Genomic DNA, 24,439 nt, shown 5'->3' on the forward strand with positions numbered 1-24,439 from the left:
TGAGGCTTTCTAGTATTCTAAATTTCTCATACCTGTGACTCGTGGACCCCACGGGCTAGGTGGATAATAGTAGGAGCAGTAGTCATGGTGTTCAAGACAATGATCCTAAAAGCAACCAGCCTTTCTGAGGACTTACCATGTTCTAGGCATAGGTCAAGACACCCTGCAAGGATCACTCCCTTACTTTTGGTAGACGGGGTTGGACTGACTCCCATTTTACAGAGAAGGAAGCTGAGGCCTGAATGGGAGAGGGGCCTCTTGAGGGCATAGCATAAGTAAAGGCAGAGATTCACACCTGTGCTCACACCTGGCTCAGGTCAGTTTAGACTGACAATCACGAATGGCATGCCCACTCTGCGCCCCGCCCTGGACACAGAGAGAGATGGTACATACTCAGGCCCTCAAGCAGGTGGTGGTCCATGGAATACCCTCCACGCTGCCCTCATTCTTCCTGACCTCCTTCTTGCCCAAACTCAGAGATGCCAGCTGCATCTTTCCCACTGGACTGGTCCTGCCTCTGACTCTGGGGTCCCTTCAGTGTAGGCTGCACAGGCAGAGGCTCCCGTCTCATCAGCCAAAGTATTTCTGGCACTTACCAAGCCCTGGCACGTAGTAGGGGCTCACCTAATACTTGTTTAGTGGTGGAATAAATGTCATTGTGTGGATTAAATGAGACCATGTATATGAAGTACTTGACACTCAACCAAATATTTATTGAGTGGAAAAATACCTTTGAGTGGAAAGAAGGAGGTACAGGGTGTCAAGTGTCTGGCTCATAGTAGGCTCAGCACAGGGGAATGGCTGCAGCCGTAATTGTTGGCATCCATTCTTCTGGAAGGGGTTGAGTGGATGGACCAGAAGCAGGCCCGGGAGGCTGGAGAGAGAGACGGGGAGGGAAGCAGGCAGGCACCGGAACTCCCAGGAAGAGGCAACAGCAGGGAGAAGGCTGGTTCACAGCTGGGGGCCCTGACACCTACTCCGTGTGGAGCTGGGGACTGGAGCGTGTACATGTGTGCACGCTTGTGGGTGGCTGTGTGTGTGTAAAACAAATAACTGGAAAATGAATTTAATTATAAGGCACTTTTAATAGTTATTTATATTTAATCCTGCTAATTCTACTTCTCATGTAGCCAAACTGTAATGCTATTCTTCTTACTCATTTGCTAGTGAGAGTGGGGGAGAGAGGGGAGCGGGAGGCGGCCTCTTGGGAGGGCACCCTGGGGTGGGCCCAGTTCAGGGATGGATACTGAGGACAGTGAGGAAGGGGCCACTGGCAAGGCTGTCTCAGGGGGCATCTGGGACGCGGCCCCTGCTCTGATTCCAGGGCACGTGTTCACTCAGCCCCTGGGGTGGGTATGGAGGAGCCATGGAGAGAGTCCAGCCTGAGTCAGGCAGACCCAGGTTCAAATCCATGTGTCTTAACTTCAGGGGCTCACTTTCTCCACCTGTAAAGTGCTATCACCCACTCCCCACCCCCACCATGAGAGCTGCTGGGAGGATTAAATTGGAGAGAGTGGGCCTGCCCCATGGCAGCTTGTCCAGAAAGGCCGCTTCTGCACCCTTCTTTCTCTCACCAGCCCTCAAGCTGGCCCGCGGTCCAGCCCCTCCAGACACACCCAGCCAGCCCTCAGCTTATTGGCAGAGACAAGATGTTTGACTAACTCTATGGCCAATAACTGACTTCTGTCCCTTATTTGAGGATGACCCCTTAGGAGAGCTAGAGAGTTGGGTTGGGTTGGAGGGTGGTCTGGTGGTGGGAGCAGCTTCACTGGGCATCTGGGAGCGGTCCACACAGCAGCCGTGGGAGTGGGCAAAGGGGATGACACATTCCTAAGAAGGGTCCACAGCATGGGCCACATGGTGGCTTTGGAGAAAGGTCAGGAGTTAGAGACCCAGACCCGCTCTGCTGTGGAGAGTCTGGGAAAGCTGGTGGCCCCTGCTGAGTCTCTTTTGTTTTCTTGTGGGGCTGTGAGGCCAGGATGTGAAGGACTGGGCAATAAAACCAGGGAAGAGCTTCAGGCAGGTTTAAGGCCTGGAGATGGGGCTGGCGGGGAGGTGCTGAGTACTCACTGGGCCCACCTGGGGAATGGCATTGGGCTTGTTTTCTGACATTGCTTCCTGTGGCCAGACTGAAGGCAGGGGCCTCAGAGTAGCCTGGAATGGAGCAGGCAGGTGATGCTGGGCTCAGACCTCTCTCTAGGGACCCCAGAGAAATTGGGCTGGGGGGCTGAGTGCAGTGGCTCACACCTGTAATCCCAGCACTTTGGGAGGCTGAGGCAGGCGGATCACCTGAGGTCAAAAGTTCGAGACCAGCCTGGCTAACATGGTGAAACCCTGTGTCTACTAAAAATACAAAAATTAGCCGGGCGTAGTGGTGTGCGCTTGTAATCCCAGCTACTCAGGAGGCTGAGGCAGGATAATAGCTTGAACCCGGGAGGTGGAGCTTGCAGTGAGCCTAGATCATGCCACTGTACTCTCCAGCCTGGGAGACACAGCGGGACTCCATCTCGGGAAAAAAAAAAAAAAGAAAGGAGGAAGGAAGGAAAATAAATAAATAAATAAATAAATAAGTAAGTAAGGCAGGCTAGGGGCCAGTCACCGTGGCTCTTGCCTATAATCCCAGCACTTCAAGAGGATGAGGTGGGAGGATTGCTTGAAGCCAGGAGTTCAAGACCAGCCTGGGCAACAAAGTAAACCTCTGTCTCTCCCCTGCACCACCCCCCAATGAAAGAAAAAAAGAAAAAGGAAAAAAAAAGAAGTTGAGCTGGGACTGGGGTCCATGACCTCTTCCTGGAACAGGGTTGTGGGGAGGAAAAGTCAGGGGCCCGCCTTCCTCCATGGGTTGCTTCCTCCTATGCTGTCCTGGTCCCACCCACTATGCTGGGGCCACCTACCTCAAGGTTCCTAGGCTCTGCAGGGTATCAAAGGGGTTGGCCACGCCCAGAGGCTACCCTGAGGGTGGGCCCTGAGCCAGGCTCTGTGCTGGGCTTCTTCCTGATCTTCTCTCCTGGAGTCCCTGCAGTGACACTGTAAGGTGGGTGCTACTATCCCCATTTTATAGATGGGGAAACCGAGGCTCAGGGAGATTGAGGGACATGATTAGAATTTGGGTCATCTGACTCCAAAGACAGTTCCTTTAGCCACTGGCAAACTCTGGTGACCCAAGGGGAAGAGGAGGATGGCATAGTCAGAGCGCAGGGTGAAGGCACTGCCCTCTTAGGAACAGCTGAGAGAGCATGGGTTTCCAGTCCTGGTGTTCACACCCCTGGAGGTCCAGCAATGGTCTCTCTGAGGCCCTGCAGTGCTGTTGGTGTGGCCAGTGTCTTAACCTGCTGGAAAGGGTGCCTCAAAGGGGCAACCACAGTCCCTGTTTAGAGTTGTGTGGAAGGAGAAAGGTTGGCTTTGGGCTCTGTTGCACCGGGGTTCAAATCTTGGCTCTGCTACACACCAGCTGTGTGCCCTTTGACTGACCACTTGACCCCTGAGCCTCAGCATGGCCACTGCTCTCTGGCACGCAGTACACGCATGCAGTACACGCGTGGTACCAGCCACCCACCCTCCTCCTCCCCGCCTCCTTCCTCCACTGAAGTGTGGAGGTGAGTAATGACTGAAGGTATGATTCTCTTTGGGATAGTTTCACTTTAATAAGAGACTTTAATGCCTCCGAACCCCAGCGGATGTTTCCCTTTAATGGTGACATTTCAGGCGTGGTGACAGCCATGAGGAGATTCTGGAGGTGGGGGCCTGCCTGGCTCTGCATTGGTGCAGCCTCCTTCTTTGGCCCTTCTTCCACTCCCCTTCCCCAGGGCTCACGCTGCTCTCTTGCAGGCAGGTCAGTGTTTCGTTAATTTGATTGAGGGATCTGTTCTGAGTGTGCTCACTCTACAGCTCCTAGAAGCCCAGCCTGGGAATTGGTGGGCGTTCTGACACAGACAGGGCCAACCTGAGCTCTGCTCGTCTAGGCAGTGAGAGGTTACAGCAAAAGTAATGAAGAGGCTTGCAGGGGGAGTGATTGACCTGCTTGGGGGAACCCTGGAGGTCTGTCCCAGGGAAGAGTCTCTGGGCATGCTGAGCTGAACGTGATGGATCTTACCTGTTCATTAAGACAGCACCCACCCCACCCCCAGGACCTGTCTGCACTCCAGATGAGTCTCAATGTCCCCTCATCCATTCAGTGCTCCCAAGCCCTGGCTGTGTTGACAGGGGAGAGGAGGAGGAGGAGATGTGGCCCCCTGCTAGGCCTGGGCAGGGGACCAAGGGACAGAGGATTGGAGCTCTGGAGGAGCAGTCCTGGGCCTGCGGATGGGGTGGTTGGGTATTCTTAGCTAAGTCAGTGGAGCTAAAGAAAGGGAGGGTTTGAAGAGGTCCTGAGGGAGAGTTCCATGGCCTGGGCCTAGGGGCCTGCGTTCTAGTCCAGGTTTTGCAGCTGATTCTTTTGTGACTATGGGTAAGTCTCTGCCCTCTCCTGGCCTAAATTTTCCCATCTATCCAATGGGGGTTTTGGTCTGGGCCAGCTAATCTATGGCCCCTTTCAGCACCCTCCATCCCTGGGAGTGGGGGTGGTCTCTGGAGCCCAAGGAGCTGGAGAGGGGTGGGAGGCAGATGTGCATGCTGCCGTGTGCTGTGGCCAGCACATTCATTAAGCAACTGTAAGATGGATACACCCCCCAGTTCACCTGGCACACGAACCTCTGGATTTATTTCTTCCTGAATGGTGCCATCCATCATGTTAGCTTTGCTGCCAATGGTGCGGCTGGCTCCTGCCTGAGCCTCCTGAAGGGTAGGGTGCCTTGTTATCCTCCAGGCAGGGCTCCTCGCCCCCAGCCCCCAGCCTTGCTCCTGCACCTGTCCGCCCCTCAACTTGTGTGGCATGGGGATAATTCTGCCCATTAGGTCTGCTCCAGTCCCCAGCCGGACCACAGGTTCAGGGTGCTCTGAGGGGTTCTGGGGCAATCAGGGCTGTCTTCTTGAAGGAGGTGGCAGTACTGGCTTTAGACCTAAAAATGTGTCAAGGCAGGAAGTGGACAGGTGGAAAGAAGACTAAGTGCTTTCAGTGTTGACGCTGAGGGAGGGATGGAATTCATGGAACAAAGTGAGCAAGGTCCCACACTTATACTCATGTTATGTATACCTATGTTGCTTATGAAAAGTGCCCAGGCAACAGTGTTTATTGACTGACTGATTGATCCTGTCCCCAGTTCTTTTTTTTTTTTTTGAGACAGGGTCTCGCTGTCTCTCCCAGGCTAGAGTGCAGTGGCGTGAACACACCTCCCTGCAATCTGGAACTCCTAGGCTCAAGTGATCCTCCCGCCTCAGTCTCCTGTGTAGCTGGAACCACAGGTGCATGCCACCATGCCCAGATAATTTTTTGTTTTGTAGAGACAGGGTTTCACTTTGTTGCCCAGGCTGGTCTCGAACTCCTGGGCAGCCTCCTAAAGCGCTGAGATTATAGATGTGAGGCACCGTGCCCAGCTCCTGGTTCTTATAATTTCCTGTTTTTCAGACTCAGGTGCTCTTTTACCCTTCCTAAATGGCTCAGGAACTATCCGGTGACCCCACCCCAGCCTCCATCACACAGTCCCCCACAACATCCATCCCTGTTAGAGGCATGCAGAATATGGCAAAGTTTGACCGACCTTGGACAAGTCACCTCATCTTTTGAGCCTTGGTTTCCCCTTCTATGAAATAAAGATGGCTGGTCTTGCCTGCCAGGGTTTTGAGGAAGAGAGGAGCAATTGTGTATGAGGTGATTGGCACAGGGCCTCATTCGCAGCAGGGTCCCAATGCATGTGGGTCTCCTCCTTTATCCTGAAAAAGACCTGCAGGTTTCACTGAAGAAAGGACATTTGAGATGGTCTCCAGCAAATGAATAGAAGCTCAAGCTCAGTGGGCAGAGTCAGGTTGGGGTGGCAGTGGTTCTGGATTTCAGCAGGACACCTGGAATGGTGCTAAGGGTCTCTGCTGGGGACAACTTTTTTTTTTTTTTTTTGAGATGGAGTCTTGCTCTGTCACCCATGCTGGAGTGCAGTGGCAAGATCTCGGCTCACTGCAAGCTCTGCCTCCTGGGTTCATGCCATTCTTCTGCCTCAGCCTCCTGAGTAGCTGGGTCTACAGGTGCCCACCACCACGCCCAGCCAATTTTTTGTGTTTTTAGTAGTGATGGGGTTTCACCATGTTAGCCAGGATAGTCTCGATCTCCTGACCTCATGATCTGCCTGCCTCGGCCTTCCAAAGTGCTGGGATTACAGGCATTAGCCACCGTGCCCGGCCTTTTTTTTTTTTTTTTAAGACAGAATCTTGCTCTCTTGCCCAGACTAGAGTGCTGGAGTGCAATGGTGCAATCTCGACTCACTGCAACCTCCACCTCTCAGGTTCAAGCAATTATCATGCCTCAGCCACCTGAGTAGCTGGGATTAGAGGTGTGCACCACCATGCCCAGCTAATTTTTTTTGTTAAGTAGAGATTAGTTTCACCATGTTGGCCAGGTTGGTCTCGAACTCCTGGCCTCAAGTCATCCCCCTGCTTTGGCCTCCCAAAGTGCTGGGATTACAGGCGTGAGCCACTGCGCCCGACTAGGGAACAGCTTCTTAAGCAAGGTGCAGTGGTTAAGAATGAGGCCTCTGGAGCCAAGCTGCAATCCTGGCTGCACTCAGTAGCTCTATGTGCATGACCTTGGGCAAAGCACTAGACCTCTCTGTGTTTTGATTTCCTCCTCTGAAAAGGGAAATATACTGACAGAACCTAGCTCACAGTCTTGTCGTGTTGATTAGATGAGTTTATACATGTAAAGTTTAGAATAATGCTGACTATATATTAACTGTTTAATACAAGTTAGCAGCTTTTATTATTTTATTTTATTTTTATTTTGAGCTAGGGTCTCACTTTGGTTGTCCAGGCTGGAATGCAGTGGTGCCATCTCGGCTCAGTGCAGCCTCAACCTCCTGGACTCAAGTGATTCTCCCACCTCAGCCTCCCAAGTAGCTGGGATTACAGACGTGCACTACCACACCAGCTAATTTTTCATATTTTTAGTAGAGACAGGGTTTCACTATGTTGCCCAGACTGGTTTTGAACTCTTGGACTCGAGCAATCTGCCCACCTTGGCCTTCTAGAGTGCTAGGATTACAGGCGTGAGCCACTGCTCCAGGCTGCCTTTTGTTATTCTTACTGAGGGTCAGAGAGGTTAGGGACTTGCTCATAGACACACAGCTTGTGATGAACATTCAGGATACAGGTTGATGCCTATTTAATTCCAAAGCTATGCTCTTTCCTCTGCTCCAGGCAGCCCTGGTGTCTGCCAGAGGTGCCTGATGTGCAGCCAGTATCCAGGCCTCGTTTGGGGAGAGGTTGAAGCAGGCTCTGCCCACGGTGAGTTCTCTCCTGAGGCTCTTTAAGAGCAGGACCTTGTCTGTCTCACTCACTTCCATATCCACTGGGGACCCTCAGGGCCTAGTAGATGCTCAAGAAATACTTGTAAGTTGGCTATAGATGAATCAATAAATGAAGGCAGAGAGGGTTACCGGGTTGCTCCTAGGGCTCCTGGTGCTCATCGTGGGGAGCCCCTCACACCTCCATCTTCTGTGCCAGATTGGGAGGACTCCCCCACCCCCACAGTCTGGCTTTTAGCAGCACCCCCTTCAGCCCTTTTGATGCCCACCCAGCTGCCTGCCTCTCCCTAGGAGGCAAATCTTCAGCCTCCCTCCTACGTCCCTGGGTTCTCCCTGCTTGCTTGTTAACTCGAGAATAACTCCCCAGCCAGCCCTGAACACGATGCTTTTGCCTCTGCTTTTATATTGCGTTGTAATGTGACTGTCTAAAGGTTCTTAAAGAAGAGAGAAAAGCAACATCATTCCCTACTCTGTGCCCAGAGTAGATTCTGTCTTCAGGAGGGACGGGGCAAAACCTCCCAACCCTCTTTAGACTGGGGGTCTTTGGAGCCTACCTGTCTTTAAGGTAGGGTACAGGGCACAGGCCTGAGGCCAGGAAGCCTGGGCTCTGACGCTGTCCCCTCAAGAATCTGTGCTCCTCTTAGCCCCTTGACTCCCTGCAATGGGAGAAAGGAGTCACGCCCCTCCTTTTACAGAGGACGTAGGGGTCCTGGAGCTCTCTGTCCCCTCTGCCCTGCCCCTGGAGAATGCTGGGTGCTTGTGCCAAGCAGAGTGGGTTCCCGGTGAAGGTGTGCTGGAGGTGGGCATAGGTGGATGGAGGGAGGAGGGAAAGGTGCTGCCTACAACCCCTCAGTGAGGCCCTCCTGGCAGGGGGAGCATGGGGTAGTGGGTAGTCAGGAGAGCCAAGGCAGCATGGAGCCCAGGAGGGCTCTCCTCCCGCCCCCCATCCTTTCAGTCACTCCATCTCTCCCACCTTCCTCACCAGATTCTTCTTAATTTCTGAGAAGGTGAGGTTGGGCATCAGGCTGAGGGCCCTGTGCACCCATGCACCACTGCGGGTTCTCTCCATCCTCTCACTGCACCCCAAACTTTCTTGGAGCATCGTGGAAATGCATCGGCTGTGAGGGTGGACTCCTTGTGTCTGGGACTGCCAGGGCTGGTCCACACCTAGCTGCTGAGAATTCCTCCCCTTCTAGCTGTTTCCTTCTAACCTTTCCAGCCGTTTTGGCAGGCTCTCTTCTAAAGTCTCTGCCACAGGTGAAGGTGGCCGTGCTCCCACTCTCCATAGACAGCACGCTACTCTTTGGAATTCAGTTCCCCTGACTGCCTTGTGACACCAACCCTCCAGCAGACTGAACAAAAGTTATGGTTTTGCAGAATCTCCAGCTTTTTCTCCTTAATTGGGAGTGATGCTCTCTTGTGGCTTCTACATCCTGAATGAGGTAGAATCCCTCTGTCTCTGGCTCTTGTGGTTAACAGTTTTGGATTTACCCAGATCTGGGTTCAAATTCTGCCTCCACCAGATGCTGGCTGTGTGCCTTAGGTGAGTCATTCCAACCCTGCGCCTTAGTTTCCCCTCTGGAAAGGGGGATACTGGTGCCCAGTTCAGTGAACTGCTGAGAGGGAGGTGAGTTGATCTGCCCGGCACCTGGAAGTGCTCAAGAAGTGGCCATCAAGTGGCTCTGTGAGGCCCTGTTCATTGTGCCTCTGCCACCCAGAGGCTGTGGGGAGGAAAGCCAGGGAGCAGCTCTGGCTGGGCCGGCCTGCAAGCCGGGGCGGGGCCAGCCTGTGCCTTCTCACCTTCAGAAGATTTGGAGAAAACACTCTGCTCTACACGTGTCCCCGGCAGCTTCTCTGGCCAGCCTGAGCTAGGCTTGTGGGGCTTAGCCAGGTCCGTAAGCTCCTTGGGAACGTCCCCTCTGCCCAGCCTCTCATCTTACCAGTGCCTGGCAGAAGGCCCCACTCTGCTTGGATGGGTCCATGGGGCTCCTGGACACAGAGGGTGATGCTCAGCACCTTTGCCTGGCATTGGAGGCCCTGCCCATTATGGATGGCCCAACCCCCCCCTGCCCTTCTCCCTTGCCCATCTCTTTCTCTCCATCTGAACCCAGGATTCCTCTTGGCCCCTCTCCTTTCTGGTTTCAGCTGAGGTCTTGGGAAGCTTTGTGTTTCGACATTCTAGGTGAGAGCATTCTAGGCCAGGCTTTTGAGTACATATGGGGACCAGGCCTTCTTCAGTCCCCAGAAGCAAGGCAGGGCTGGTTGCACAGAGCTTCCTTTACCTCCAGCTGTACCTGATGCCCACAGCGCCCGCAGCCTCAGGGGACTGCACTGGGGAAGCTGAGGCGGGAAGCTACTTGTCTGCGGAACCACAAGGTCAAGCGGTTTTGTTTCTTGCTGGCAGTGGTGGGCCCTGGGGAGAGCGGCTGGCCACAGTGTAGTCTGTGGGGCCTGCGGCCTGCCCCTCCTGGGTGGCCGGGCCCTGTTTCCAGGGCTGCTCTTGGGGACACTGGGGCCTAGGCTTCTGAAGACCCCAGGGAAGGGTGGTCAGGGGCCTTACTGGGGCAAGAGCCCTGGCCTCTGCTGTATCCTCTAAAGGTGGCTGGGGTAAGGGGTCCTCAGGGCCCAAAGGCAGAGGGTGGAAAACCTGAGACTGGTCAGGGAAGGTTCCAGGAGTTTCCCAGCCTCTCAGGACAGTGTGTGGGGCGGGGGTTGGTTCCCTAAAGGCTCAGGCTTGGGGTGCTGCTGACTCTTGTTCCCAGAAGCTCAGCCAGGCCAGACGCCTAGAGGGCAAAGAAGCAAATCTAGAGGGGGCCCCTGTGGGGCTTTTTGCAGGGTGTCCCCTGCGGAGAGGGCCCTCCCCAGCCCAGCCAATGTGTCCTTTCTGGAGAAGCGGTTCAGGTGTCTCTTGCCCTCGCCGGCCCAGGTTTGGGCTTCTCCTCCAGGCTCCTGGTTCCCTTCCTTGGCCACAGGGTATGGTAGCTGCCTGACTCCTGGTGTGTGAGCTCTTCTGGGGGCGAGGGCAGGGCTGGCGGGGGGCAGTGCCTGAGCCCCAGGAGATGGATATGTGTGGACAATGACTGCTTGGGGACGGGGGGAGGCCGCTGTCACCTTTGGCCACTGTTGCCGGGCCGCATAGCTCAGCGGAAGCACTGCCTTCTTGGAACCTCAGTTGCTTCTTCTCCTCCTGGTCTTTTTGGGGGTTGAAGGTTAGAGATCTGCTTGGGCAGGCCTCGGTCTTTAGGTGCCCACCTCTGCAGGTCTTTTCTGAGCCTCTGTCCTGCTGCTCTGGACTCCCCACCCTACTGTCCAAATCCTTGTGTATTCAAAGCCCCACCCCGCCCCTCCAGGAAGCGCTCCCTGATGCCTCCAGCCCTCGCTGATCAGAGTCAAAACCTCCTGAGGGTGCTTCCATTTGCTGTCTTCCCCTTGACACACACCCTTGGCTGTGAGTGGGGCACCAGGTACACAGAGGCCCCACAGCATGACGGGCAGGTGAACCTGTAACATCCCGTAACAGGCCAGCATGGTCTGTGCTGGGTAGGGAGGAGCACAAGGGTGGGGCCATTGAGGCAACATTTGTGCTGCATCTTGGAGGGAGAGGCTGGAGACAAGAGGGTCTTGGGGGCAGACATCAGGCTAGGAAAAGCCTTGAATGCCAGGTGGGTAATTTGGGGATCTGGCCTTTCTCTGCAGGCAGAGCACCAGGGGAGAGGCTCTAATTGGATGGTGCACTTCTGGGAGCAGACCCTCCCCATAGTGCCTGAAGCCCTCCACCCATACCCTCTGCTTGGTGGTCTCATACTTGTTTTTCAGACCTCTGCTCCAAGGACACTTCCTCAGGGAAGCCCTCCCTGACCACACTGTCCATGCTGTCATGGCTCCTTGGCTTTTCCTTTAAAGCCCTTATCCCACTCTGTCTCCCACCCGAGTGTGGCCATTGATTAATGACTGCCTCTGCCACCAGGCTTTACAGCCACTGAGGGCAGGAATCAGAAGGGTTTGGTGGTTCCCTGGGTCCCCAGCTCTCAGCTCAGTGCCTGGCACAGGATAGGTGCTCCATAAACGCTGACTGAATATGTGAATGCATGCGGGGCACAGAACCCAGGAGCCGCTGGCTGGAGGGGCTACTGGCTGATGGGTTGAGGGGAAGCACAGTCCCCCAGAAAGCAGGGGCAGCTCCTCTGTCCCAGCCATCCCAGCCAGTGCTGTGCTCCCTTTGTTTATCATAGGTGGCTCTTTAAAGAACCACTTGCAGGAACAAAAGCTGTCTCTGGCAGCACCTCAGTGGGTGGGCTGGGCCTCCTGAAATGCTTTGAGAAAAGGTGGACTGAGCCAACTTGTCACCCCCAGGCTGGCTGGTGACTCTTGGGAGAGGGGGGGATCACAGTGGCGGGGGGCGTGGGAGGCAGGGTGATTGGTGGACCCAGCCCTGACCTCACCAAAATTATTTTTAAAGCCTGCAAGAGAAAGGGGATATTTTTAACCTTTGTTCCATCGAGGCATCCCAAGGGAAAAAGAAGGGAAAAGGAAGGAGATGGGGAGTTGCAGAGGGGCACAGGAGTAGGGCCAGGGGCTTCTGAGGGAGGGGAAGCAACCCCAGAGGCCCCCAAGGACTTGCTTTTTTGTCCCTAGCCCTTTTAAATTTTTTAAAAGCTCCAAACAGCAAGAGGGACAGTGGAGTTCATTATATCGAGTTATCTCCTCCGTTTCAGGCAAAGATCAATCTTCTGAGTCTTGCAGTTCCAAGGGGGGAAGGGAAGAGAAAGAAAATGGGAGGCGAAAGGAAAAAACTCCCTGGACCAATTTCCGCTGTGAACACAATTACTGGGCTGCCTGGCAGTGGCGCCAGCTGTTGGCAGGCATCCTGGCCCCCCGCCAGTCGCATTCAGCTGCCGGCCGCCCCCAAGGCTCCCTCCTGAATGGGACAGGTTGGCAGGTGTAAGAGCCCCAGACCTCCTGGGGTGTGGGCTACTGGGCCTGTTATCCCAGGGAGGCTGGGGCCCCAGTGCTGTGCAGTGTTCTCTGCTGCGCCAGCTGGCCAGGCCTCAGTCTGGCTTCCACCTCCCTGTCTTTGCAGCGTGTCCTGCCTACTGGGCATGCCCTCTGGCTCCTGCCTGCTTCTTCATATGGGTGGCAGTTCATGTAGGGAGTGAGAACACAGGCTTCAGAGCCTCGTAGAGCTGACTGTGCCTCCCTCCCTCCCTCCCTCCCTTTCTTCCTTCCTTCCTTCCTTCCGCAAATATATATTGACTGTCTCCTGCGTGCCAAGCACTGGACATAGTACAGAGGTGAATCCAGAGGTGAACAAGGTGGCTTCAGGCCCTGCGTGCCTTATGGAGTTTATGTTGTGATGAGGAGGCAGACAAGAAACAAGGCCACATATAAATAAACAAGATAATGTCAGGCGGAGGAAATGCTTAGAAAATTGGGAGAGACTGGGGTGCATGGTGCATTTTACCTAGGGCGACTAGGGATGGTAAGAGGGCTCATTTGAATGGGATGGTAAGAAAGCCTGGGGGAAGAACCTTCAGTAGAAGGAGCAAGAGGGCAGAGACCCTGAGACTGGCCCATGTGGCAGGGAGGCCGATTGTGGTGGAAGATGATTTCTGAGAGGTGGGCAGGGCCTCGAAGGCTTTGGAGAGAGTTTGAACTTGAGTTCAAACTGTACCGTGGGCTCATGGCAGGGCAGCCGCGGGGCCTGATTCTCACGTCATTGTGCTGCTCTGATAGTTTGGGGCCAGAGGTGGAGGCAAGGAGCTGAGTGAGGGAGGAGGCTGTTTCAATAATCCGGGCAAGAGCTGGCCAGGGCAGGGCAGAGGAGCTGGGGGAAGCAGTCAGGTTCCAGATGTGTTCTGGGGTAGACCTGACAGGGTTTGCTGACGGCTTGGGTATGGGCCGAGGGAGAAAGAGAAAAGTCAAGGCTGAGGGAGATGTAATTTGGGGATAAAAATGAAGAGTTATGTTTTGGACAGGTCTGTTAGATGAGCAAGTGGAGATGACAGATAGGCCTCTGAACATAAGCTGGTGCTCAGGAGGGAGCTGAGGCTGGTGAGAGGGACCTGGGGCACAGCAGGGGCTTAAAGCTGAGGAGTGTGCAGACAGGATGGGATGGAGAGGAGGTCCTGGTGAGCCCTGGGGCCTCGGATGCTTGGAGGGAAGTTAGGTAAGAGGGGAGAAGGTGTAGGAGGACAGCCAGGAGAGGCCGAGTCCTGGAAACCCAGAGATAAAATGTCTCCTGATGGAGAAAGCAATCAGCCATGTCAGATGCTGCTGAAAGCTCAGGGACCAGTGGGGGAACAGAGAATGACTACTGGGCTTGGCAAAACTGAGATTTCTGGGGGACCTTGATAAGAGCAGTTTTGTGGAGTGGTGGGGACAGAACTGGAGAGGGAACTGGAAGTGAAGGAGTGGAGACAGTAGAGACAGTCCGTGAGTTTTGCTATTAAAGGGAAGCAGACAAATGGGAGGGTATGTGAGGGCAAGGAATTTCCCTCCCTCCCTCTCTGTCTTTTCCTCCCCCTCCTTCCTCTCCCTCCTTCCTCCCCTTCCTCCCTTTCTCCTTTCTTCCCTCCCTTCTCTTATCTTTTACAATATTGAGGCAAATTGCTATGCTCTGTGACTTTGGGCAAGCAGCATAACCTCTCTGAGCCAGTTTCCTTTTCTGCAGAATGGAGGTGACAACCCAGATGGTACTGGATCTCATGCACAACAGGTGCTGAGTAAATGGGAGCTGTTCTAACATAGGGCTCACATGAGGAAATGGACAGTTGCACATCAGTACAGATGTTTTATGGAGGTCAACTTGGAAGCAAGTATCGACATGTAAAACATGTATACCCTTTGATCTACCCTTTAGGAATGCACCCAGAGAAATACGTACACATGTGTGCAATGAGGCAGGATGTTTTTTCCAGCAATGTTTGAAATAAAACATTGGAAACACCTAAGCACTCATCCTTGGGGGCCTGGTTACACAGGTGAGGGTACACCCCACGTGGCATGCCTCAGTGCAGCACCATGAGAGCTCAGCTGTGACTGTCCATTAGGAGAACATGCTGGAGCTTCACAGCCCAGATCCACACTTTGGCTCCACTATGCCCTGGCTGTATACTCAGGTGGCTTACTGGTCACCACTCTATTCTGCACCTCAGTTTTCTTTTCTTTTCTTTCTTTTTTGGTTTTTCTTTTTTAGAGATGAAGTCTCATTCTGTCACCTAGGCTGGAGTGCAGTGGCACGATCATAGCTCACTGTGGCCTCCACCTTGGCTCAAGTGATCCTCCTGCCTCAGCCTCCTAAGTAGCTAGGACCACAGGTGCACACCACCATGCCCAGCTAATTTTTTTAATTAATTTATTTTTTTGTAGAGACAGGGTCTTGCTATGTCGCCCAGGCTGGTCTTGAACTCCTGGGCTCAAGCGATCCTACCCCTTCAGCCTCCCAAAGTGCTGGGATTACAGGTGTGCACCACCACCCCGGCCCACTTCAGTTTCTCATCTACAAAATGAGGATCAAAACAGCACCCACTTAGGGAGCTATTAATAGGATCAGATGAGTTAAGAGGTACAGCACTCAGCCCAGTGTCTGGCACACATTAGGTGCTCAGTGAGCACAAGCATGGTTATTGCTGTGTATGGACAGGGAAAGGTCTCAAAAATCTGTTGTGAAGTGAGGAATGCAGGTGCACACAAGTGTAGGGGCTGTGATCCCTGGTGTATACCCCCATGTCTGTGTACACCTCTCTGCACACGTGTGCAAGTGCACAGTTAAAGTTTCACGCCAAAGGGGTGGCATTCAGTACCTCTGGAGAGGTAACTGGGAATGAGGGTGTTTACTGTACAGACTACTGTATTTGAACCTCTTAAAAAGAGAATGCTTTCGTGTGTTATTTGCATATTAAGACTATAATATGTGAGGGTAGTCATTTAGGTCTTCACCTCTTTTGGGAAGCGTTCAGTGACTGCACCAGCCCACCGCCTGCCCCTGTCAGATCTCCTTAGTGTTCAAAAGCCATATTTCCACCACGGCCACTGGGAGTAAGATATATGTGCACACATGCATGTGTGTGTATGAGTGGTCTCCCATTTAGCCTGGGGATTCCTTGAGGGTATGGGCTTTGTACTTTCTAGGCTGGACACATCTTCAAGGCCAGCAGTTCTCAAAGTGTGATTCCCAACCAGCAGCATCAGCATTACCTGGGAGCTTGTTGGAAATGCAGATCCTCAGGCCCCCCCCACCCCCAGGACCTACTGGTCAGAAACTCTTGGGGTGGAGCCCAGCAAGCTGTGTTTGCACAAGTTCCAGCAACTCTGTTGCACCTACTTGTACTGATGGGAGGCACAGTGAGGGTCACAGGGTGAGCCAGTGACAAAGCTGAGACTGGGTCCAGGTAAAGGCCTCAGGCAGACGTGCGAAGGCAGTCCTGGGTATGCCCTTCCCACCAGCTCCTCTGTGCTCCTAGGGACCATGAACCACATGTGGCCTCAGGAGGGAGGATTTCAGGTTCAGCCCTGTGTGTCCAGGGGCCAGAGAACTGTGACTTCCACTGCAGACAGGCTTGGATAGGTGGGGGCTGCGCTGCAAGTCCAGTTTGTGTGTCCTGACGGGGCCGTGCGGGTGCCTATATCCCAGCCTGCTGTAGCCCAGGCCCTTTCTTTACCGAAAGTGCAATCTTGACTCTGGAATGAATGTGGCATCTTTAGGCTGCCCGTAAGCTTCCAGAGGGCAGGGTCCAGGTCTTCTCCTGCTCTCTCTGGCCCAGTGCATGGGGAAGCCCAGGCTGGGCAGAGACTTGGGTGGGGTTGGACTGCAGGACGGGTCTGCAGGCCCCAATCTGACTGTCCTCTCACCTCTTCCCTGCTGTCTCTTTGCAGGTGTCCCACTGAGGAGGCCCTGATCTTGAGCCCAGAGCCCTGAGACCTGAGCCGATGCTTGAGTGAGTTGAGCAGCTGCTGTCTGTGTTGGTGGATGCAGTGGGGCCAAGGGGTGTGTGCAGAGCAGCAGCCCTCTCTCTGCTACCCCTTTCTCCTCTACCATCTCCTGGACCCCCCTTTCCTGTCCCCAGCCATGTTCCTGGGGAGGGGCACTTTTGAGTCACTGGGTGAGGTGGAGGCGGGAAGGTTTGGGGATCAGCTGTTAGGAGAAAGGAGGAAGGCAGCTCCGTGGTCTGATGGGTCAGGCTTGGGGGTACTGGGGGCCCTTGGAGGGCAACCGCTCGGGCCCTGGGGAGCGTGGATGCCTGGCCCAGGCACCAGCCAGCCTTGAACTTGGGGATCCTGCAGGCTCCTCCTGGAGGAGGGGTGGAGCTGTGGGCCACTCAGGTGAAGTGGGCAGGCCAGGGAATCTGTTGGGTCTGGGGGTGCTCTAGGTGGTCAGGCTCTGACCTTAGGGCCTGGTTGTGCTCTGTGATAAGCATTTTTCAGACACTATTCCTGTGTCTGGGGATCACTGTTAGACAAGGGGTGGCAAGGCTGTCCCCAGTACCCCCTAACCTTGACTTCAGTTCCAAGGACACTGTGTCCTGGGGATGATTACAGGGAGGGCTTCTGGTTTGGTGTTGTTTTTTTTTTTTTTTTTGCTTTTTAATTAAAAAAAAAAAAAAAAAAAAAAAATCCATGCTCTCCCTCTCTCTCCGGGATTCTGGTTTTAATTTGGTGTCAAGGGCCTAGGTGTCTCTTCCGAGTCAGCCTTACCTACGTGCTCAGGAGGGAGCAGAAGGAGTGTGAAGTTGGGGAGACGGCACCCCTGCTCACAAGCCTGAAGCAGCAGCAGCAGCAGCTCTATCGGATTTGAAGTAGTGGGAGCTGGAGGGGTGTGGCTGTCCATCCTCCACCCTTCCCTGGCCTAACTGGCCCCACGGCCCAGGGCAGGGCTTAACTGATATAAGGAGTTAGGGCTCTGTCTTCAAATTTCCGTATCTGTAAAAGGGAGCTCCTCATAGCACATCCTCCTGAGCACTGTGTTGTGTGTAGAAGGCCAAGTACCAAGAGCTTGGCACACAGTTGGTGCTCAATAGATGTGAAAACACACAGTCATTTTGCAGCAGAGCCTTGGAAGGAGTTTGAAGGATCTGGGGATTGGAGAAGTGCAGCCCTCGGCAGCTCAGATGCCCCTGCAAGGGCCCGTGCAGCCTCCTGTCATTTGGGAGAGGAGAAACTACACTCAGTGGACCTAATCCAGGCAGACTGCCTGGAGGAGGGGTGCTAATTGTGATTAATTTATGATGGTTGATCACCTCTTTTTAAGTGTACAAGAACTGTCTTCATACTTTAATTAGCTCATTAATCTTAGCAACAGCAACCTATGAGAGGGAGCAGTTTGTTCCCTTGCCGAGGCCTTGGTGGCAAGGTAGGATTTGGTCTTGGTCTCCACTCCAGGTCCCATGGGTCTATCCATCTCTCTCCCTACACTTTGTCTCCCAGTGGTGGGTCACCTGAGAGGAGGGCTATGGTTGGAGGCCATGCCCTTGGCCACCATGTCCTCTGGTCAGGCCTTCAGGGGTCATGGCATGGGAGTGGGAGCTGGAGGCTGCATCCATGAAGATGTGTGTGTGGACCAGGCAGCCACAGCCAGCAAGATTGTAAGAGGGAGCCTCTGGGCTAGTCTCTCGGGTTCTGGGTCTGGGGCACATCCGTCCTTCCTGGACATGCCCTCTTCCCTCTCCTCCGCACTTGGATGCTAACAGTCCCCTCTGCTCAGAGTGTGCCTCCTCTGAGAAGATACCCCACAGCAACTGCCCACAGCTGTCATCCTGTGGGTGGCTGAGTGGGCCCCAGCCCTACTCGGTTCAGTGAGAATGAGTTCCAGGCACTTGTCCCGACTTGGATGGGGAAGCTGTGGGGGTGGCTGGGGCTGAGAGGGCCTGGAAACAGGAAGGAGGGTGGGCAGGCAATTCAGGGATCTACAGACACAGGATTCAGTAGAAGGGATGCCATTCAGGGGAGAGCTGGGAAGGGGTAGGCTCCAATCTGGGAGGCCGGCCGTGGCCGGCAGGGAGGGCTGTCAGTCAACACACCTGGACGCAGCATCTGAGCACCCTCGATTATTTATGACTCATGGGATGGCCTCATGAAATCTTTGGAATAAAAGCAGCCTGTGTGCTGGATCAGAGCCTGAGAGTGCGTGCTGGGGGGGCATGAGAGCCAGGAAGGAGGCATTATGCAAACCCAGGAGCCATAGTTACAACAACGGCATCTGTCTGAGTGCAGAGCAGGGAGCCATCATGGGCTCTGTGTGCAGGCAGGGCTGGCATGGGGTGTGGCCAGCGTTGGCCGGAAGCTCTGCCTCAGGGGAAGCCACTGAGGCACTAAGGGGTGGATGCCCAGTTGACGGGCCTGCACATGTGAAGCCCACTCCAGAAGGGACCTCAGTCCACCTGGCACAACCCAGCAGGCCTGGGGAAAGGGTCTTGCTTGGATGGGTGCATTTGCTGGTCACCTCCTGCCACCCCATCATCACCACCAGAGTTTACTGGCCTGAAGTTTTGTGTGGGCCTGAGATGCGGATGCAAGCTAGTGCTACCTTCATTTCTAAAACAGGGGAGCAGAACCATGGGGGTGGATGTTAGGCCAATTCCCTAAACAACATCCTATGCGTGGGGACTTAATTTTTAACTTTAAGGTCAGAATGTGTCTGCTACAAACAATGCTGTTGGTTTTCACCTCAGTTCAGCGCAGAAGGGAGGCCCCGTTGCTCTTTCTGCCAGCCCCCTGGTCCTGGGCATTTCTGAGGAGCTGTGGGTGGACCTAGCAGTAAAGTGTAGAGTGCAGACCTCAAGTCCAGAGCTAGACTTGGGTTCATGGTTTCTCTGTGCATCAGTCTCCTCATCTGTAAAATGGGCACAGCAGTTGTTTTCTCATAGGTGTATTGGGAAGATGAGATGAGATGATGCATGAGAAGTCTTTACATATGACCTGGCACGTGGTGAGAGCCTGTCAGTGGAGTTGTTGTGCTTATCATTGCCATGGTTGGTGGCTGGTCGGGTGGGCAGCAGAGCCAGTTCAGTCTGAACTGGGTGACATTCAGGTTCCTGTATCCAGGCTGCTGTGGTTGTGGTGGGGGAGGCGGCTCCAGTTTCTTCCACTGTCTCCCTCTGGGTGTCAGTTACTGAGGGCTGCCAGGGGTAGTGCTGGACAGCGGGGAGCTGGGTGTGCAGTTGGAGAGAGCTTGTCCCTGCTTCAGTGACAGGAGCTCTCAGCCACTGGGTAGAGGAGGCACAGAGGGATGAAATCTCTGAGCCTCAAGGAAATAAGGAGGCTGCTTTAATGGGGCACAGAGAAGCAGCAGTGGCAATGCTGGGGTTAAGCAGAGAGGCCTGACACACTGTGGTGGTGGCGGGGAGGAGAGTGAGGAGAAGGAGCTGGCGCAGGCTCTTCACACATGGAACATCACTGGTTCTCACGCAGGAGAGGGATGCCATTATCCCTGTTTCCCTATGAAAAATGGAGGCCCACATAGGGAAGCTAGTTGACCCAAGTCACAGAAAAGGCAGAGCTGGGATTGAATCCCCTTTCCCATGTCCTGTGCCCTGGAGGGGTTGAGGGTACCAGGAGTGGGGCTGGCTTTAGTGCCAGGCTGTGGCTGTCCCGGGCAGGAGACATACATGGACCTGGATGTGCACACGTGTGCATGTGCATTTGTGTGCCGAGTCTCTCCCCACTTCAGCAAGGAAGCTCTGTGGGAAACTAGGGCAGTGGGGCGGCTCTCTGCCACCTCCTACAGTATTGGCACCTGGGGGCGGCTTCTACATTGGAGCCTGGTGTCTGGGCCCAGCCTGTTCTCCCCGCACATGTGCCTCCCATGACTCTGCCCCCACCCCAGCCTGCCTGCCAGGATGGAGGGGTGTCCGGGGGGCTGGAAGCTACCCTGGGATAATAAAAATAATTCTCAGCTAAGACATTGTATGCCAAGCATGAGTAAACATCATTCTCCCGTTATCCAAGGCCAAAGGGGCAGAGTGACTTGCCCATGGCCACACAGCTAGGCAGTTGTGAGGCAGGATTCTGACCCTAATGGTGGCCGGAGATCCTGGGGGACCCAGCTCTGGTTTTTCTCAGCGGGCAGTCCCAGGACAGCCCCTCAAGGTCCTGAGGAGCCAGGACCCTGCCCCAGCTATCATTTACCAACCTTTCTGTGGCCAGGCCTGAGGGAGGCATGGGCCACACCTCCCCTCAGCCTAACCTGCCTCCAGGTCCTTCCTGTTCCCATGTTACAGATGTGGAGACTGAGGCTCAAGAGGGCCCCAATGCCACTCTGATGCTGAAGTCTGGCTTTTCCCCCCTTGCCTTGCTGCTCCAGATTGTCTACTGAGGCCCTCTGCCTGTGTCTCCCCATGCTGGTGCTGTGGCCCAGGCCTGATGCCTGCCTGTGCAGCTAGAGGGAAAGAGAGAGCCTGGACCAGTCTGGACATAGAGGGACAGAGAGGCAGGGGCAGCCCCGACACAGATGGGTAGAGGGCAGATGCTGGACCATCTCAGTCTCAGAAAGTCATGTGCACCATCCGAGCCCCTGAGGCAAGATGGGTAGCTACTGATAACCTGGTTTGTGGCATCAGACAGCATGGCATGAGTCCCAGCTCCAGTACTTACCAGATGTGTGGCCTTAGACATGTTACTTAAGCTCTCTGGGCCTCAGTTTTCCCATTGGGTAAGGGGAAAATGATAGTAGAACCCACCTCACGGGCTGTTAGGGGATAAATGGCAGATTCAGGTACTGCACTAGGAATGACACTTGGCAGGTAGTAGGCACTCAGTAAATTCTAGTCAAAGTTGTCATTGTTATTAGCAGGGCTATAGAACATTCTAGGGTGAGAGCAGAGCCTTCCTAGCTCCTATGTGCAACTAGATGCCAGAGCCAAGAGGGACAGGACTGGGACCTGCTTCAGCCTCCCCCTTACTCCCGCAACAACGCTGCCAACCCCGGACCTCCGGTCCTGAGTTTTTCATTCTCTGGGGAGCAGGTAAATGTGGGGTGGGTTGGAGTGGATTTGCCATTTTGCACATCAACTATTTTTATATTTATACCTACCTTATTCCAGTAAGTGTTTGTGAGAGCTAAGCATAATCGTGATACCAAGGTAGACAATCCAAGGCAGGGGAAAAAGGATGCAATAGCAAGGAAAGGCTTGGGGAGCATTACAACATGGACACAGAGGGTCCAATCTTGGGCTGAATAGTTGGTTCTATGATTCCTCATAGTCAGAATGAAAAGGGAACTATCATTTATGAGAACTGTGCTGTCCACAGGAGCAAAACAGCATATAGTCCTTGAGAAGGAGTAGGTTTCTTGGAGGAGCGGGAGCCATATCTATTCAGACATCTCTGCAGCCCACAGCAGCTCAGAGTGTAGAGAGTGGAGGTCAGATGTCTGACCTGGGTTAGAGGGCTAGCCATCTCCGGGCAGAGAGATCCTTTTCCTGCACAGAGTGATCTGGGGCCCAGGACAAGGACCATTGGGCCAGGAGGGTCGGGTAGACACTGGGTCACAACCCCTGATGCTTGCCCTGCTCTCCCTCCACCAGCTCCGAGCCCTCCCAGCTCTGGATTCTCCTGTCTAGCTGGGTCTTCACAGGAAGGAGCAAGGGTTAAGCTGGGTCTGCACATCTACAGGCCTGGGCCTGAGATCAGCTCTGCCTACTCCACCCTCCTCCTCAAGAACCCTCAGTGTCTCCCCATTGGCTGAGCATCGACTGCGCCTCCCTGCACCTCCCTACACCTGGCCTCTGATCTCTAATCCTGAGCCTAGCTCAGCCCTTGGGACTCCTTTGCACCCACTTCCTTAGCCCAACTCTGCAAGTGCTCTCCGACCTGGATGTGCCTCCATCATCTCTCCACTGGCACGGAGCTGCCCAAAGGCAGAGTGGAGTCTTCCCAGCTTCCCTCCCAGTGCCGGCTGGACCCTTCTAGTGCCAGCTGGACTCTTGGGTGGGTGTGGGTGCCATAAGCCTTGCAGGGAAGGAGGGTTAAAGAGAATGGACATTCAGCCATCACAGAGGGTAGGTTTTCCACTTTGCAGAATACCTTGCATATACTTGGCCAAGTCCAGACCTCAAAACAGCTCTGTGAAATGGGACAGCAACAGCAGACCCAGAGTAATAACATCTCCTGTTTCCTCAGTGCCTGCTATGTGCCAGGCGCTGTGGTAAGCATTTCACAAATAGTTATTTATTTAATCCTCACTACAGCCCATGAGCTGTTTCTGCAGAGAACTGAAGTGCAGGCAGAGGATGAGAAACTTGCCCAAAATTATACAGTCCTTAAGTGGCAGAGTGGGGATTTGAACCCAGGCAGTCTGGACTACATTCCAAGCATTTGTCTTCCTGGCTCCTCCCAAGGGCTGGTGAGGGAGAAGTGTGATGCCCACATTGCAGACATGGAAACAGGCCCGGAGACAAGGAGGCCTGCCTGAGGTCACACAGCCCGGAGGGAGTGAACGAGGTGGGATTCCCATTAGCTCCATCCCATTCTCAAGCTGGAGCTGGAGCTGCCCTCAGACCCCTCCCTGGAGGCTGGGAGGAGAGGGTAGGATTGAGGTTGTGAGGGCCACAGAAAACCCCCTTCTAGGTGTGGCCCCTGTGTGTGGCACCCACTCCCAGCCCCCAGCCCTCAGCAGCCGAGACGAGTGAAGCTTTGGTCTCTGGCCTGGCAGGGAACAGGGTGAGCTCTGGGGGCTGGGACTCAGCAGACACTGGTGCAGCCCACCTGCCTCGAGCTGGTGGGCATGTGGCATGTCCGTGATGAGTGGGCTCTTCGCAGAGTGAGCATTAATCCCACTGCCAGGCAGCGGGAGAGGCAGCTGCCTGAAATGCCTGCACCTGGGCAGGATTGATCACCGCCAGACCTGGCCAGGCCAGGAGGCTGAGGGCAGCCAGGGGCCATCTCTGCCAGGCAGGCAGTCAGGGAAGAGCCCTGGACTGGGGGAGGAGACACAACCCTGACCTGGGGCTCTCAGAAGAGGCCTGGTAAGAGAGGACTCTTCCTCTTCTCCCAGGGACAGCGCTTTAGTGTGCTGCAAAGCCATTTATCATGTTTTAAGATGCATGGTTAAGACTTGCCTCCTCCAGAAGCCATTGTAGAGTGCCCGTGTGTCAGCCCTGGACATTTTCTCAAAGAAATGCGCAGCGTCCCCAGGAGCCAGGCAAAAGTGCTTTGAAACCCCGTTGCCACCTGCCAACTGTGTGACCTTGGGGAAATGACTTCACCTCTCTGAGTGCTGGTTTCCTCATCTATAGGATAGCTCATTTTTTCTTTTTCTTTCTTTTTTAAATTATGGTAAAAAAAAAAACATATAAAATGTATCATCTTAGCCGTGTATAAGTGCACAGTAAGGTAGTGTGAACTCTGTGCCCCTTATTGTACACGGTATTCCTTTCATCTTGCATGACCAAAATTCTGTACCCATTGGACAGCAACCGCTCCTTTGGCTGTCCCCACAGCCTCTGGCAACCTTCCTGCTACTTTCTAAGAGTTTGACCACCTTAGATACCTCATACCAGGAAACCATACATATGTGTCTTTTTGTGAGTAGCTTACTTCATATAGCATAATGTCCTCCATGTTCATCCATACTGTGGCATGTGACAGCATTTCCTTCCTTTTTTAAGGCTGAAAAATAGTCCATCATCTGTATACACCACATTTTGTTTATCTGTTCATCTGTTGATAGACAGTTGGGGTTGTTTCCATCTCTTGGCTATTGTGAATAATGCTTTGATGAACATGAGCATGCACATACCTCTTTGAGATCCTGTTTTTAATTATGATATGTATATGTACGCACACAGACATACACACACCCAAAAGTGGGACTGTTAGATCGAATGGTAATTCTATTTTTAATTTTTACAACTAATTTAGTGGCTACCCCATTTTACATTCCCAGTAGTGATACACAAAGGTTCCGATTTCTCCACGTCCTTGACAATACTTATTTTTCTTTCCGTAGTGACCATCCCTATCTGAGGTGAGGTGAGACCTCATTGTGGTTTTGCTTTGCATTTCCCTGATGATTAGTGATGCTGAGCATCTTTCCATCTGCTTGTTGGCCATTTGTA

General features: G+C 53.8%; 1 protein-coding gene across 2 annotated transcripts in view; it reads left to right on the forward strand.

Annotated features, from left to right (window-relative positions):
- LINGO1 (leucine rich repeat and Ig domain containing 1) overlaps positions 1 to 24,439 on the forward strand; it is a 182,691-nt gene that overhangs the window by 44,189 nt on the left and 114,063 nt on the right. For both annotated transcript variants that reach the window (XM_033189290.1, XM_033189291.1), the window contains exon 2: positions 16,263 to 16,324. The gene's annotated coding sequence lies outside the window, so the exon portion shown is untranslated. The remainder of the gene's footprint in view (positions 1 to 16,262; positions 16,325 to 24,439) is intronic.

This window comes from Trachypithecus francoisi, unplaced genomic scaffold (assembly GCF_009764315.1).
Source record: "Trachypithecus francoisi isolate TF-2019V2 unplaced genomic scaffold, Tfra_2.0 Lachesis_group3, whole genome shotgun sequence".
Taxonomy (NCBI): Eukaryota; Metazoa; Chordata; class Mammalia; order Primates; family Cercopithecidae; genus Trachypithecus; species Trachypithecus francoisi.